This window comes from Lepisma saccharinum, chromosome 8 (assembly GCF_977018435.1).
Source record: "Lepisma saccharinum chromosome 8, izLepSacc3.1, whole genome shotgun sequence".
Lineage (NCBI taxonomy): Eukaryota > Metazoa > Arthropoda > Insecta > Zygentoma > Lepismatidae > Lepisma > Lepisma saccharinum.
In genome coordinates, this window is record NC_139236.1 from 78,621,606 (window position 1) to 78,636,974 (window position 15,369).

General features: G+C 38.4%; 2 pseudogenes; both read right to left on the reverse strand.

The window, feature by feature from the left end:
- Positions 1–227: 227 nt before the first annotated feature.
- Positions 228–1,430, reverse strand: LOC145991849 (protein yellow pseudogene; annotated as a pseudogene).
- Positions 1,431–9,254: 7,824 nt separating this feature from the next.
- Positions 9,255–10,496, reverse strand: LOC145991850 (protein yellow pseudogene; annotated as a pseudogene).
- Between the last annotated feature and the right edge of the window lie 4,873 nt (positions 10,497–15,369).

A 15,369-nucleotide genomic window follows, 5' to 3' on the forward strand; every position in this document is an offset into this window, starting at 1 on the left:
GGTTGTTTCACAAATAGCAAAGTGTGAGGTTGCAGTTCTTGAGGCGTTTATCCCACTACAACAGGCATATCTTTTGTTCCATGTAAATACACTCATTTTATTGAAACACCCTGCATATGTTACACCAGAGAAAACGTGAACCCTTTCACAACAATCTCTTACTAATATACTTTACAAATATAAATAATAATAATACACACTCAAAGTTAGAGTTAAGAGGAACTAACTCAACCACTATTTCCAGAGTTAGCTTCACAAACAGTTCCTCTAACAGCCTCATCAACAGGAACCCTCAGGATTCGATAGTTCTCATCATTCCAATCCATGGTTCCGGTAACAAATCTCTGCAGCCTGTTAGATGACACCCAAAGATTATTTTCGTTATCCAACTTAACTTCAGAAATATATTGCAAAGCTGTTTCATTCCGATCAATTTCTGACTGAAATTTTTCATCGAATGGGTTTATTGAATTCCAACAACCCACCGATAGTCTGGTAACAAGTCCATAAAAGAGAACTCCTTGGTCACTCATGGCAATGGCATTTGATTGTGATAATTTGGGTTTTGAGTATTGAATGTCTTGAAAGTTCGCTGAAATTGATGCTCCTCTTCGTAGAAGACTAGTAGGAAGTCCGAACACTCTGTAACTGGCCAAGGGATTGAAGAAGAGAATTCGTTCACCATTCTGGTTTAGTGGAGACAAGGCAAGTCCAAAAACGCCATCCATGAGCTGAACCTGAGTTCCAGCAATGTCAAAATTTCCCGCAAAAGGATCTGGATGGAAGTAGTTGTGGGTGACGCTCCAGAATCTACCGTTACTGGAATCGTAGACTATAATGGATCTGGACGCCTGATCTGCAAAGTAAGCAAAGATGTTTGAGCACTCCGTTCGGAAATCTAGCACGACGTTAACAATGTCACTGTTGCCAGATAAAACCGATGGTGGGAAGTCCTCACGGAGTACCAACTGATCGGTATTAAGGTCGAAGACGTAGAGACGGGGTGGGCACACCCTGGTACCATTGATCACTCCGTTATCTGCAAACCATAACCTTCCGCAAGGATCCATGGCCATTCTGTAAACAGAAGCTATTCCTTCACACCGTTCCAAGTTCAAATGCCAAGACCAGTCTGGATATGGACGGAGTAGAGGGGATGTGGGTGCGCTCCCTCTGTTCAGCGGAATGGTGTTCAGAGTTGCAGGGATTCCAGATCTCCATCGTGGCGCTGTGACGAACACTCTATCACGCCAGTGGAAGACGCCAATTGGTAGCGCGTCGCCAGGTGTGTAGAGGCCAGTTGCAATGGCGTAGTTTCGTTCATTTTCGTTCTGAAATTGCCAGTCGAGATAACGCCAGCGATACACTTCCTGCAGTGGTGCCAGTGCTGAACACAAGCCAATAAGCAGCAGAATCACAAAGTAGAGCATCGTTGAAGAGAATTGCCTGTGAAAAAATGAAGTGAACATATTAATGAAGCAAATAATATATCAACTGTCATAAATATACATCGAACTATCGTAAAATTAACAGTTTGTATTCAGACATGTATCTAGGAATATATTTCGGTGGGTCTGAACCAAGTGTCTCATAACAATAATAATAATAATAATAATGTTTAATTTAAAATAATTAATTAATTAAAATAGTATTAATTAAAATATTCAAATTAACAAATATTATATTTTATTGCGTGAATAGGTAAAAAGACGGTATAAGGAGAGTGATGTAACAGCACGTATTCATTATCTAGCTTACGTATAGTCAAGGTCGTGAAAATTTGTAAAAAAGAAAAAAACAATATGTCCTGGCAAGGAGATTAAGTAGATAAAGAATTGAATATTAGTTGATTGTCAAAAAATATATTACACCCAGTTGACGAGAAGTAAAATTCCTGGTAATATTTTATGCATATTATTACAAGTAGTAATAAATCTTACATAAATCTTCTTTGGTACTGTCATTCTTTGATTTGATTTGATTTGCTTTATTTTACTTCGCTTTTTGTGCCACTTTTGGCACAAATTTGCTAATTTGCGAAGATGGGGATGACTGATGACATGATGAAATTGATGAATAGAGACTCACAAACGTACACGCCCAGGCCGTGGTTCGAACCCGGGACCCTTAGCGTCCTAGCGCGATGTGCTACTCTCATTCTAAGTCATTCTGAGCCAGTAAGTTTGGCGAAAGTAAATAACCCTCATTTAAAGAAGTATACTTTCATTATTTAATTTTAGTTATTTTATTATTTCATTATTTAATTTTAGTTCAAAGTAAGTCTTTCGAGGGGGTCCGTACCGCCTGGACCCCCCTAAATACGTCCTTGTTTTTATTGTATCTAATATGCTATGAAAATATTCTTAACGACATTGTGTTTTGATAACTCAAAAAGGAGTCAAAGGTATGAATTTAATGTAAATTTCTAGTTTCATCATTCACATATTAAATGCTGGCACAAGAAGATGATGGACTGTTAATAGTATATAGAATTCGGACAAATATTCAATGAATGTAATATCAGTTTGCCAGTATCAGATATCAGCTAAACAGCATATGAATTTTCACCAAGAAAGAAATATCTACAAATATGACAAAACTTGGAGGATGTATACATTGCACTGTAAACTGAACAGTTTGTTATTATGGTAGCCAAACAGATGCAGTCTGTCCTTATTTTCAGGGTTGCTGGTAATGTACATGAAGAAAAAGAAGTAGCAGACACCAACAAAGAATTGTTGTGTTTCATTTACGCATGCGTATAGATAACAGAGTTTTATTAACATCGTGTCAGTGTTCATTTCCGCAAAATTAGAATAAAAAGAAGATGAAAACTTACTTTCATTTCAATAAAGATGTCATTATTCCAGTAGCGGCTCGTGCCTAAAATAACAGGTGAAGAAGTTCGTTTTGTAATGGTTCTGTATTTCTAACGAACTTCTCGATATTAATAATGCAACAAGTTCCTTGAAATTCCCACGATTAAGCGAAGACACGCTTTCGTCGTGACCCCTGAACGCAAGTTCTTGTTTACATAAATACAGCGTTGCGTCAACTATTAATTGTAGGAAAAGCCTATTTAATCTTACATTTTCATTGAACCGTACATTTAAAAGCCTACTATTTTCTTGAAGGGCATCTGCTATGGTATTCCTGTTTTTTTCAAAAACTTTGAATTGTAATTTACACTTTAAATGTTCCATCGAATCATTGCGCTTATGCAGAGAACGCGTTATATTGACAAAATCGTTATACCCTTCTTTATTCCACACATTGTATTTGTTACTAACAGTAAACAAAGCCAGCAGAACAACGATTGCAAATAACGACTACTACACAACCAAGGAAAGTCGACAAACCAGGAACTTTTAAATTTAATGTTGTACGATTTCCCTGCCTTTTTGTTCTCTCGCTTAACTGATATTTGAAGAATGTCAGTGGGCCCCCCACAATTTAAAACGTCTTTTTTGTCTTCATCCGTCCATCTGGAAAATGGTGTCTGCAACAAATTACACACTAAGTCATTTACTGGGTTCATTGTAGAAACCACAGCTCAACACATGAACACAACACACGATAGGAAACGCGAAACACACACGCGGAACAAGATCTCGCGAGAACGCAAAGATTTTGCCACAATCACTGGATGCAATGTTTTCTCCGACGAGAGAACTGCTTCACGTAGGAGGCGACACCCGTTCAAGGCCAACGCTAGGTGACGTCACCGTTGCCATGACAACCGGCTAAGTTTTCCGCAACCTGGCGGCATTTGCTCTTGGGTTGTTTTATGCTACGACGAACTCTTCACGTGCGTAGCGCCGAGCGGCGTATTATTGAGTATTATCGTGTGCGTTCTGCTGGGAAATAGTTTCATTTAACAAGCAAATGAAAAATGTCAATATTAATTTGAAAATTAGGTGAAAACATCTGCACTTGTTGCACTTGGCCAGCCGCCACTGCATTATTCCCATATTTTATGGAGGAAAAGAGAGATATGGCAGACAAAAACAAGAAGTTGAGTATTTCTTATCGTAACCTGAACTCCAAACATTTATGCACTATCTGTCACAACAAGCGGTAAACATGATTACTTGTTTCCTACTTGTAGACAGTCCTCAAGTTGAAAAATATCTAGTATAGAGGGGAGGTTGAATATTTGAAACTTTCTCTTATATTTCAAGGTTATTTAAGTAGTGTGGATTATAGGACAAAGGACATAACTCTACCGACTTCCGGCCATTCCATGCTGAGTCACATGGGCGCTGTTGCCGATACACGCCTCAGAAGCAAGCAAGATAGCCCTGGTTGAAGAGCAGGTCATGCAGAAGCCATTGACCCTTTTAACAGGGTTGCGGCAAGCTTTTGCAACGGCGATGGCCGGTACGACGACGTGGTTGGTTTTCACTGACACAGTCCCGTACGCAACTTCGCAAACTCTACATAGCGAAGCACAAGTCTCCTCATTCCATTGTCGTTATTGGTTGATTACGACATGACGTCATTCGGTCTGGCTGAACGCGTAGAACCACGTGCACGTTGGATTCTATTTCAGCAGAATTTTTACACTGGCGTGCACGGCAGAAGACGGTAGAAAAACAACATCTTGTTAATAAGCATGGGCTGACACATTGGCACATTCGAGAATAGTCTTTATGCTTACCTTAGTGTAATAATTAATATTAATATTATTTCGTCATAGTATGGTCAACATTCATTAAAGGAGATTCTTCTTATAAATATGTTCGATTTTCTTTTTCCTAGTGTTCATTCTTGTCTAAATAATTTATGATAGCAAAATGAAGGCAAATATAATAATAATGATAAAATGTTTTTCAGAAAAAAAATAATAAGATATTTGAATAGGTCTTCTTCAGACTCTGCACAAAGTACAAACGTCCAATGTACTTGGTGCAGAGTCTGAAGAAGACCTTGCTAGAAGGTTGAAACATTACGTTTAGTTTATGTTTTATAATAAAATAAATTTCTGCCTTGGTCAGCATATTGAGTTTTTCACATTATAAACTGTTTGTCGTAAATCTTGCTACTGGATTCACACTTGTAGACAAGTGAGAATCCAGTAGCAAGATTCAGTTGATCAGTTACTCTGTCTTATTGCCACAGCAATCAAACTTTGTTCTTCATGAACATTTTCCAATGGCATTCTTAATTACTTCACGTATGTAACTTCCCACCAAATTTTCAAATGAGCCCCTAAGCCTTTCTCATATTCATGTAAGAGCTAAAATACATGTCTCACATTTTAGCTATGCTGTGATTAGGTAATTGATTTCTCTTTTAACTGTTAAACATCCAAAGAAACCCAAAAAAATCAATAGGATGCGTGGCCCACCCCCTTGTCCCAAGGGTCAGTAGCCCCATGATAATAAGTTATGTATTCCTGGATTCTGCATTTCTCTTTTGTCGCAAAGGGTGTCATATGTGAGTTAAATGTCACCATTTATCGCAATGTCGCCATTTAGTCCATCCCATCTTCTAGTCTTGCAACAAAATTAAAAGGTTCTCATATTGGAAAAAATCACTTACCGAAAGTTTTTCTCTTGAAAGTTGAGAAGATTTTAACTGGTGATCACACAGGTAGAAAAAGACAACGAACCACACGCATGTTCAAATAATATCGTCTGTTTCAACTGCAACGTTATTAAGAATTATGAAGCATTGTCAAACAGGGCAAGAGGAAGGAAGTAACAGACATATAAAGGGAATTCCATTACAGTTCTCGATTTGAGAGAAAGCTGCTGAGTTTTATTGTTTTTATTAATGCAGTTTTAAAATTCCAGTACATTTCTTTTGTTTACCGTCAAGTCATTTCCTTTGTAAGGCCGAGCACATTTCCTTGTTTAAATTTACCATTCTTGTTGTCTTCTGGAATATTTTGTGAATTCTTCTAGCATGATCGGTTAGGTAATTAATTCTCAATCTGGAGTTCATATATCCCAGTGATTTACACTATGAATGCTATTTGTATTACAATTTATAACTTATTAGTTACTTTAGGTAAAAAGGTTGGGTGCAATGCACCGTGCCATGGAGGCGCATTGTTGGTGAGGAAGCAGCGCAGAGGTCCACATATTCTCGATTTCTACCATAGTTGTGTAGATGTGATCAGAATCACGCTCTGGCCGCCTTTACACACCCATGGTTGTCCCCAGGTATCCTGGGTTAGCCCCAGATCTGTTCTGTGCTAGGATTTTGTCTCCAAAACTTCCACATCAAATCAGTGGCGTTCCCAGGATTTTCGAAAGGGGGTGTCTGTTTTAGTAGTCAGTCCTCATTTTACCATCTTTTCCCGCCTTTGACGTGCTTTTTTTTAGGAATATGAGCCAAATGGGGCTTTATGCCCCCCCCCCCCCCGATCACACTTGAGCATGCCACTGCCTCAGATCACCCAGCCCTACCGACTTTTTAAAAACTCTTTGCATGTCTCTCTCTCTAACTCTCTAGCCTTCTTAAACCCGAAGGTTCATGGCTGCAGCAACACAGGCCTTCCATCTGTCCCTATCTTGAGCAAGATCTATATACTCTTTTCCATCCCTACCGATTTCCTTTAGGTCCATCTCAACGTTGTCCCTCCATCTTCGTCTTGGCCTTCCTACAGGTCTCTTACTCTTTGCATGTCTTAGTTTTTAATTTCAGGTTTTCAGTTATTCACTTTTATTTTAATTTTCAACAGGACAGACAAACACGATATCCATGTCTTACTCAAGATTCGAATCCGGGACCCCTCATTACTTCGCCACGGATGTAAATACCGATTGGACCACCGCGTCTCCTTATTAGTTAATAATTATCAATTAACTTGATATTTATAATGTTACATCTAATATGTGTCGCATTTATTACCATCTTCACCCTGATTTGAATTACCAGACGTCCTCTTTTTTCTTACATCTTTAGTCTTATGTCCAGTGTCTGGGTGGAATTTTTAACAAATAGTAAATCAAATGTTCTGTATTTTCAGCATCACATCATTTGCATAAAGAGAAGTAAATTTGAGAAAAGTGTCTCCTCGGAGAAGTATTGCATGAAACAAGGGATGTACGAACTATACTCTGTCCCGTGAATCTCTGGAGCGAGCGAACGAAAGCAAATCTCTGCCATTCTCTTAGAATAAGTATAATTTAAAGCACTAGAAAATGGATAATGTCCAATTAACATTGCATGCTAACCCTCACATAATTGGTAATAATCATATTTCAGCAAAATCCTTTCACATGTGTCGGGTTTGGAGCAAACCAAAGCACTGTACCACATATCATTAACATCGGTGACTATGAGGGCCTGATTCTGCATGGAATGACCCTTATACAGGGTGACCTGTAATTAGATGTATTCCCTGAAGGGGTTAAAGTAGAGGCAATTTGCAATAAATTTGACCATATGATACCTCGTCCGAAAATTAGTAGTTTTCGAGATAATCGAATTTCTATTGTTTTCTTTAATGACAATTTTCCACATAAAAATACGAATTGAGAGGGAAAAAAGCTCATTGTATGGCACATATTTCAGCGTTTTCTGATAACTAACAAATAAGTGGTTGGTTGGAAAAATGTTTGTCCCAAATAACAATCACATGTAAGTAACGGGTGGATCTAAACTTACAAGTGGTGATAAAAAAGTCCAATCTTAGTTTACTTGGCAACATATTAATAAGAAAAATGGTATGACACGAAGCGTTCAAATTACTTCCTTGTGTCATCAGCTATCCAACAAGGTACAAATGTTGCTAACATTCACATTTGTGTACATTCACATTTGTGAACAAGAAATAATACTTCATTCATCTTCATGTGAATGGAATCAATGGACAATACAATTAATGAACATTATACGTCTTGCTCAAAGTGGGCACCTCCGTTACGAATGCAGACACGCAGGTTTATACGGACATTTGGTCTCGTAGCTCGTGATGTGATGGTGTTCTTAATGTGCTGACCAGCTGTTAAGATCCTCTCCCCGAGTTCTTCTTGCGAGTTTACCGGTGTCTTGTCATGTGGCTCCAAATGTAAAAGTCGCAAGGCGTCAAATCGATCGGGGGATCGAGCTGGGCAGCCATCATGCTGGTACATCATGTCACGTCTTGTAGCTAGAGGCACATCCTCCAACAACATTGCCATCCCGTTCCTCAAAAATTGTTCATAAGTGATGCTATTTAAGATTTGGAGCAGGGAAAATGGTTCAATCAAATGATTGTTGATGACGCCCATCCATACTTCTGCCTAGGCGTGCGACAGTGTCTGGATGAAAATTACCCAAAGAAATGGATTGGCCGATCTGGCCCGATTCCCTCGATCCCTTGATTTGACGCTTTGCGACTTCTACATTTGGAGCCACATGAAAGACTTATTTTACAAGACACCGGTAAACTCTCAAGAAGAGCTCGGGGAGAGGATCTTAACAGCTGGTCAACACATCAAGAACACCATCACATCACGAGTTAAGAGACCAAATGTCCGTAAAAACCTGCGTGTCTGCATTCGTAATGGAGGTGTCCACTTTGAGCAAGACGTATAATGTTCTTTAATTGTATTGTTCATTGATTCCATTTACATGAAGATGAATGAAGTATTATTTCTTGTACACAAATGTGAATGTTAGCAACATTTGTACCTTGTTGGATAGCAGATGACAGAAGGAAGTAATTTAAGTAATTTGTACTCTTCGTGTCATACAATTTTTGTTATTAATACGTTGCCAAGTAAACTAAGAGTGCATTTCTTTATCATAACTTGTAAGTTTAAACCCACCCGTTACTTACATGTGATTGTTATTTTGGACAAACATTTTTCTAACCAACCACTTATTTGTTCGTTATCAGAAAACTCTGAAATATATGCCACACAATGAGCTGTTTTTTCTCAATTCGCATTTTTATGTGGAAAATTGTCATTATCTCGAAAACTACTAATTTTCGGACGGGGTATCATATGGTCAAATTTATTGCAAATTGCCTCTACTTTAACCCCTTACAGGGAATACATCTAATTACAGGTCACCCTGTATATTTAGGAGCAGGATGAATAAAAATTCGGAGAATTAGTCAGATAGCATTTATATTTATTTTACATGTTTTAGTTCAATCAATTTAAGGAAATTAATGAAAATCTACAATATATAAATGAACACATCAGCTTACTTTTCAAAGCAAATAGAAAGCAAATACAAAATTATTCATAATAATTGAAGCTTGTATTATTCCTCGTTTCTTATAAGAACCGAAATCATTTGAACACAGACTATCTAACCAGGTCAGGATCCATTGAGTCTTCATCTTCTTCAATTCTAGATCTTGTCATGTCGCAGGAAGTTCCTCTAATCGCTAATCTTACGGGAACTCTCATGACTCGAAAGTTGATATCGTTGTAATCAAGGGTTCCTGTATAAAATCTCTGGTACCTGTTTGTGAGAACCCATAGATTATCCTCTTCGTCTATCTTGATGTCTCCAGTAAATTGCAATCTACTTACATCTTGGTCAATTTCTTCCTGAAATCTTTGAATGAAAGGATACTGTGAGTTCCAGCAAGCTATGGAGAGTCGATTTAGAAGGCCGTAGAATAGAACGCCATCTCCTGTCATTGCAATGGCTGTTGATTGAGATGGTTTGGACTCTGTGTAGTATATGTTCTCGAAGTCTCCTGTGATTGATGATTCGCTCTGAAGAAGACGGGTGGGTATGCTGAAGGTTCTGTAGCTGGCCATCGGATTGAAGTAGAGAAAACGTCCCCCGTCTTCGGTTATTGGTGACAGTGCAAGCCCAAAGACACCATCCATCATTTGGAAAGTGGTTCCGGCAATGTCGTAGCTCCCAGCAAACGGGTCTGGATGGAAGTAGTTGTGATTGTGACGCCAGAATCTGTTTCTTGCTTGGTCGTAAACGATGATTGCTCTGGCGCCTTCGTCTGCAAAGTAAGCAAAGGTATCTCTGCAGCTGGTTTGATAGTCCAGCACGATGTTTACAATGTTGGAACTGTCAGAGAATACATCTTCAGGGAAGTCTTGACGGGAGATCATGCGATCGGAGACCAAGTCGAAGAGCAGTAGACGCGGTGGACACACTCTGGTACCATTGATGATTCCGTTGTCGGTAACCCAGAGTCTATTGCAGGGATCGACGGCCAACCTGTAAACGGACACTATACCTTCGCATTGCTCCAGGTTCTCGTGCCAGGTCCAGTCTGGGTAAGGTCTCAGCTGGGGTGATGTCGGAGCCATGTCTTGAGGGTTCATGGGGATCGTGTTCAGAGTTGCTGGAACGCCTGGATTCCACCGCGGTGCTGTGACAAATACCTTGTCGCCCCAGCGTAGAAAGCCAATGGGTACTGTGCTTCCAGGAATGAAATCTCCGTTCTGAATAGCGACATATCTGGATACGTCAGTTGGGTATTCCCAGTCGAGGTCACGCCATTGATAAACATCCCTCAAAGGCGCCTGAGCAAAGGACCAATCCAGAAGAATCAGAATTAAGAAACCAATCATCTTCAAACAGTTCTGCTTCCTAAAAGATTAAGAAAAAACATTTGACCGTATAATTATTCAATCACAGATATCTAGTACCAGATGAGTTCTCACTTGAAGCTTGCACGTATCAACGGTGCTCCAAAGATGGTCGTAATGCGGATTCTGATTAAAAAGTCTATATTGTTGGGAACTAGAACTTAAGAGAAGAGATAAATAGTGTAAATACAACATTTTCCGGTATATTACTTTTAAATATCCGTGTGTCAGTCAATTCGGAGAAAGGCATTATGGGAAAACTTACGAGCATCTAAGTAAGGTGAGACCAAGAGTTACTTCTTATATTCAGAGAGTTAAAAGTATATTAACTTAAAAATACATTTTAACTCATATGATATGACTACTAATTTTTTGAAAAAGAAGAAAAAGTGAAATTATTTCGCTAGGGGAGTACATTTCAACTGTCACAAACTATTTCTATGAACCTTTTCTTAACACAAAATTTATTGAAAGTTCACAATATGCTCAGATAATATACTTGAGACTGGACGTACAGTTTAAATAGGAATCCTAACCACAATCTGGAATCAAACCCGAGACTTTTAATTACTAGGCGACTAGGCAATTGGGGATGTCCTCTAAGACATATGTACATAACTACATTCATTCATACATGAAAAACTAAATATGCTGACCAAGGCAGTAATTTATTTTATTAAAAACGTAAACTAAACGTAACGTTTCAACCTTCTAGCAAGGTCTTCTTCAAACTCTGTATCAAGGTATCAAGTACAAAAGTAACAAGATACAAAAACAGGGTATTATATATACACAAACATTACTCCCTCCAGACTCTTTAGAAAGTATTTTGGAACTTTTTAGCAGGTGGCTTTCACTTGCCAACTTTACTTTCACCTAAAAGGCTAAACACAATTACTTCCATATAGAAAGTTCCAAACAACTTTCTAAATAGTCTGGAGGGAGTAATGTTTGTTTATATATAATACCCTGTTTTTGTATCTTGTTACTTTTGTACTTGATACAGAGTCTGAAGAAGACCTTGCTAGAAGGTTGAAACGTTACGTTTAGTTTATGTTTTTAATAAAATAAATTACTGCCTTGGTCAGCATATTTAGTTTTTCATAATCATGGAAACAAGGCTTAATGGTGTTATTCATTCATACATGCTACATAGACAGACACACATACATACATACGTAACTAGGCATTTGTGTTTAACTATAGAAGTCTATGTGTTACAAAAATTCTGAAGCATGTGCAAACAAATCCTGTTGTCCTCACCCATTCCACCAAAGAGAAAGAAATACATGTTGAAATGTGGACACCAGACAGCCTAAATATACAACATGGACGTGTCATTTAAAGTGTATGGTTATGTTACGGTATAATTTCCTGAATTCAAAATTGGATATGTTCTTTATGTAAATTTATGGTTGGAACTTTGTTGTATATTCCTTTCTTTATGCATGAACACGACTCGCTTTATGAACTCTTGGCTATTTTCAAGCTAGTTTGAAGTTTCCCCGGTGGTCGAATTGTTCTGATTCGTCAACTCACTATGTCTCCTGGTTCGAGCCCCTACCTTGGCATGGGTGTTCCTTACTAATTATGCATAATCACAGAGACGTCTCGTGAACGCATGCCGTGCATACTGCGCATGCATCAATTGTGGGAAAAAGGACAGTTTGCTCTGCGACGAGATTCATGAGCATTTCTACATTCTAATTTCTTCATATAGGAGAAGTATTTATTTTACACGAGAGCGCGGCCCCGGCGCCCACCCAGTGTCGAATAACATGGGTACCTGGGGGAAACCCTGGGGGGTAAAGGCGGTCAGTGGCGTGATGCTGATCACATCACCCCCACCTACGACCGGATCAAGAAAGTGTGGGGCGTTACCCCCACACTCCCTATACGCCTTCATGGCGTGGTGCTATCCACAGGGGAGCACTTTACCTTTTTTCACGAGAGCGCTGAACTAAGCTTATATTACATTTCTTGGATCTGAAGTGAAAGAAAGTAATAATTCTCTTCCCACAATTGATGCATGCGTCACTTCAGATCCAAAAAAAAAAAATCTAATATAAGCTTAGTTCAGCGCTCTCGTGTAAAATAAATACTTCTCATATATGAAGAAATTAGAATGTATAAATGCTCAATAATGTCGTCGCAGAGCAAGCTGTCCTTTTTCCCACAATTGACGCATGCGCGAGCATGCACCGCATGCGTTCACGAGATAATCCTCATTCATCCTCGTCATCGCGATTAGCAATAAGTGATAGAAAAGGTATGCAAAATTGAAAAGTACTGAATATACCAATCAGACACGTATTCATAGACATATTTCTTTACACATTGTGTCTGACATGTGTAATTATAAATCTTATTAATAGATAGGATAATCATAATAATTTAATAACAACAATAACACTTCTCACTATTAGGAATAATATGGGAAACATTATTATTCTTATCATTACTATTACATGTAAAAGTAGCCGGCCCCCGTGGCGGAGTGGTTAGCACATCGCGCTATGACGCCAGGGGTCGCAGGTTCGAATTCCGGCCTGGGCATGGATGTTTGTGAGTGTCCATTCACTAATTTCATCATATCATCACTCATCCCAATCTTCGCAAATTAGCCAAAAGTGGCACTAAAGACGAAGTAAAGTAAAGCAAATCATCAATCAATCAACTAGATGTAAAAGTGAATAGGTGTAAATTATATAAAAAATTAACTATACAATCATTATCTAACATATTTCTAGGTCAGACTGCAAAATTCTCATTTAAAAGGCTGTTCATAGAAAGGAAATAAATAGAACAATGCAAGATTTTAAGCTAACAGAAAAATTATTTTCAATTGAAAAAATATAGTCTTTATTATTTTTATGCATATTAATATTATTATCCATTAATTTTCGCAAGCGCTGCCAATAAAAAACGCATTGACTGCAATCGTTTTCTGTATCCATTTTAGCTATTGGAAATAAATTAATTTTATATTACACAACAAAGAGCATTTGAGTGACACCCCCCCCTTGGCACGCCACTGGTCCCTCAATACCCCTTTTTAATGCTATTTTTTAAAATAACATTTAATTTGGAAACTCTTTCGGGTGGTTCCAGACCCCTAGACACTCACTCCCCTTTCAATACCTCCATATCCCTTGCTACCAATCTAAGTTTCATGTTTCATTTTTTTCCTTAACTTTCCTTCTTCCACTTACAGACACATTTAAAAGTCAGTATTCGTTGCCAGTAACTCTACTACTGTATTAATTTGTAATAACCTTTTGCACCTTGGTTGTTAATTTTATCTCATTGGAATGTCTCCAATGCAAAATCCTTGACACTATTTTTTTCATCCTGATCATGACTGATTTCCAAAAGCCTCATAAACACAGCTGAATCTACTCATGGACGTCGCCATTAATTTTTGTAGGGGGTTCAGATTATCTATCAATCTTTAATAATATAAATAATAACAATAATAATTATTATCATGGTTATTGTTATTATACAATAATAACTATTAATGACTAAAAAATAAACCAATTGTATTCTAGATTCATCATCATCATCATTATCATTATATCCTTAGGGCAGAGGCGAAGATATAGTACAAGCAATGCAAGCACTGCTTGCATAATTCGAATATCATTTAATGTACTTAATGTTCTAACCGTATTTAGTTTCCATCGCACTCGATTTCGCGAAAAAATGCGGCCGCAAACTCCCCCAGCAGCTCTGTAGCAAGCACCAGCCTCAATGCTTGCAGCCGTTCTGCGGGAAAATAAGGCCTCCGAAGGAGTCACATGGCGAAGCGTGAATTCTGGTGGAACCCGTCCACAAAGCTTCTACAAAAAGCTGTGCTTTCCGAGCTTGCGTGATTCCCGAAAATAACCGAGTTCAACCGAAAGCAGAAGGATTCATCTATGGGTACGTTGCCAGCAAAGACTAGTAACGAATATTTGTCTTCATGAACACGTAAACAAGATCGCAAATATAATAATAATTGTTAGTCATAAAATAACTAAAAGAAGTTATTATCACTGTTCTAAATTCCATATATATCATATTATATTACAAATTATTTTAGATTTCGCGAAATGTAAAACGCGTAAAAAAAGTTGACATTGGGAGTTGGGGCAGTGGAATTTCTGCACCCCCGTGAAGAGTTTTCTCAGGGAGGGAGGGAAGATTGGACGGACCTTGGTCCTGCACCCTGCTTCCTGGTCGGTCCAGCTCAAATTACGCCAGACGTGTTGACCGCTACCAGTGTTTGCAACTGCCAAATTATTTACGCAGTAATTCAAGTGAGCTCTTTCACAAATTTTACAATCAATAAATTGACTGCTTTTGAATAAAACTTGGGGTGAAAATAAAGCTATCTGAGAAAGAACTATCTACTGATATTTGTACATGGCATAGAAGTAAATCGTATACATTCTGCATATTATGAGCACAAGAATATGTTTTAATGATTGATTGATTGATTTGTTGTTTTAAGTCCACTTTATGCACAGTAAGGCTAATCGGGACTGGACCTACAGTTTAAAATGGGATCTGAAACACTTGTGCCTCCACCGGGTATCGAACCCGGAACCCCTTGATTACAAGGCGACGACACTACCACTGCGCCATCGGGGAGGCCCGAATATGTTTTAAGTTCTATTATTATGACGCAAGTGGTGTTCCCAGGGTCTTTTTACGGTCCCCATTTTGTCATCTTTTCCTTCCTTTGACGTTTTTTCTTAGATATACTGGGCCAAAAGGGGGTTATGTCTACCATCCACCCCCCCCCCTTCGCCCCGGGCACGCCATTGAATGACACTTTATTACTTAAATATTAATGTACATACTCGTTCTG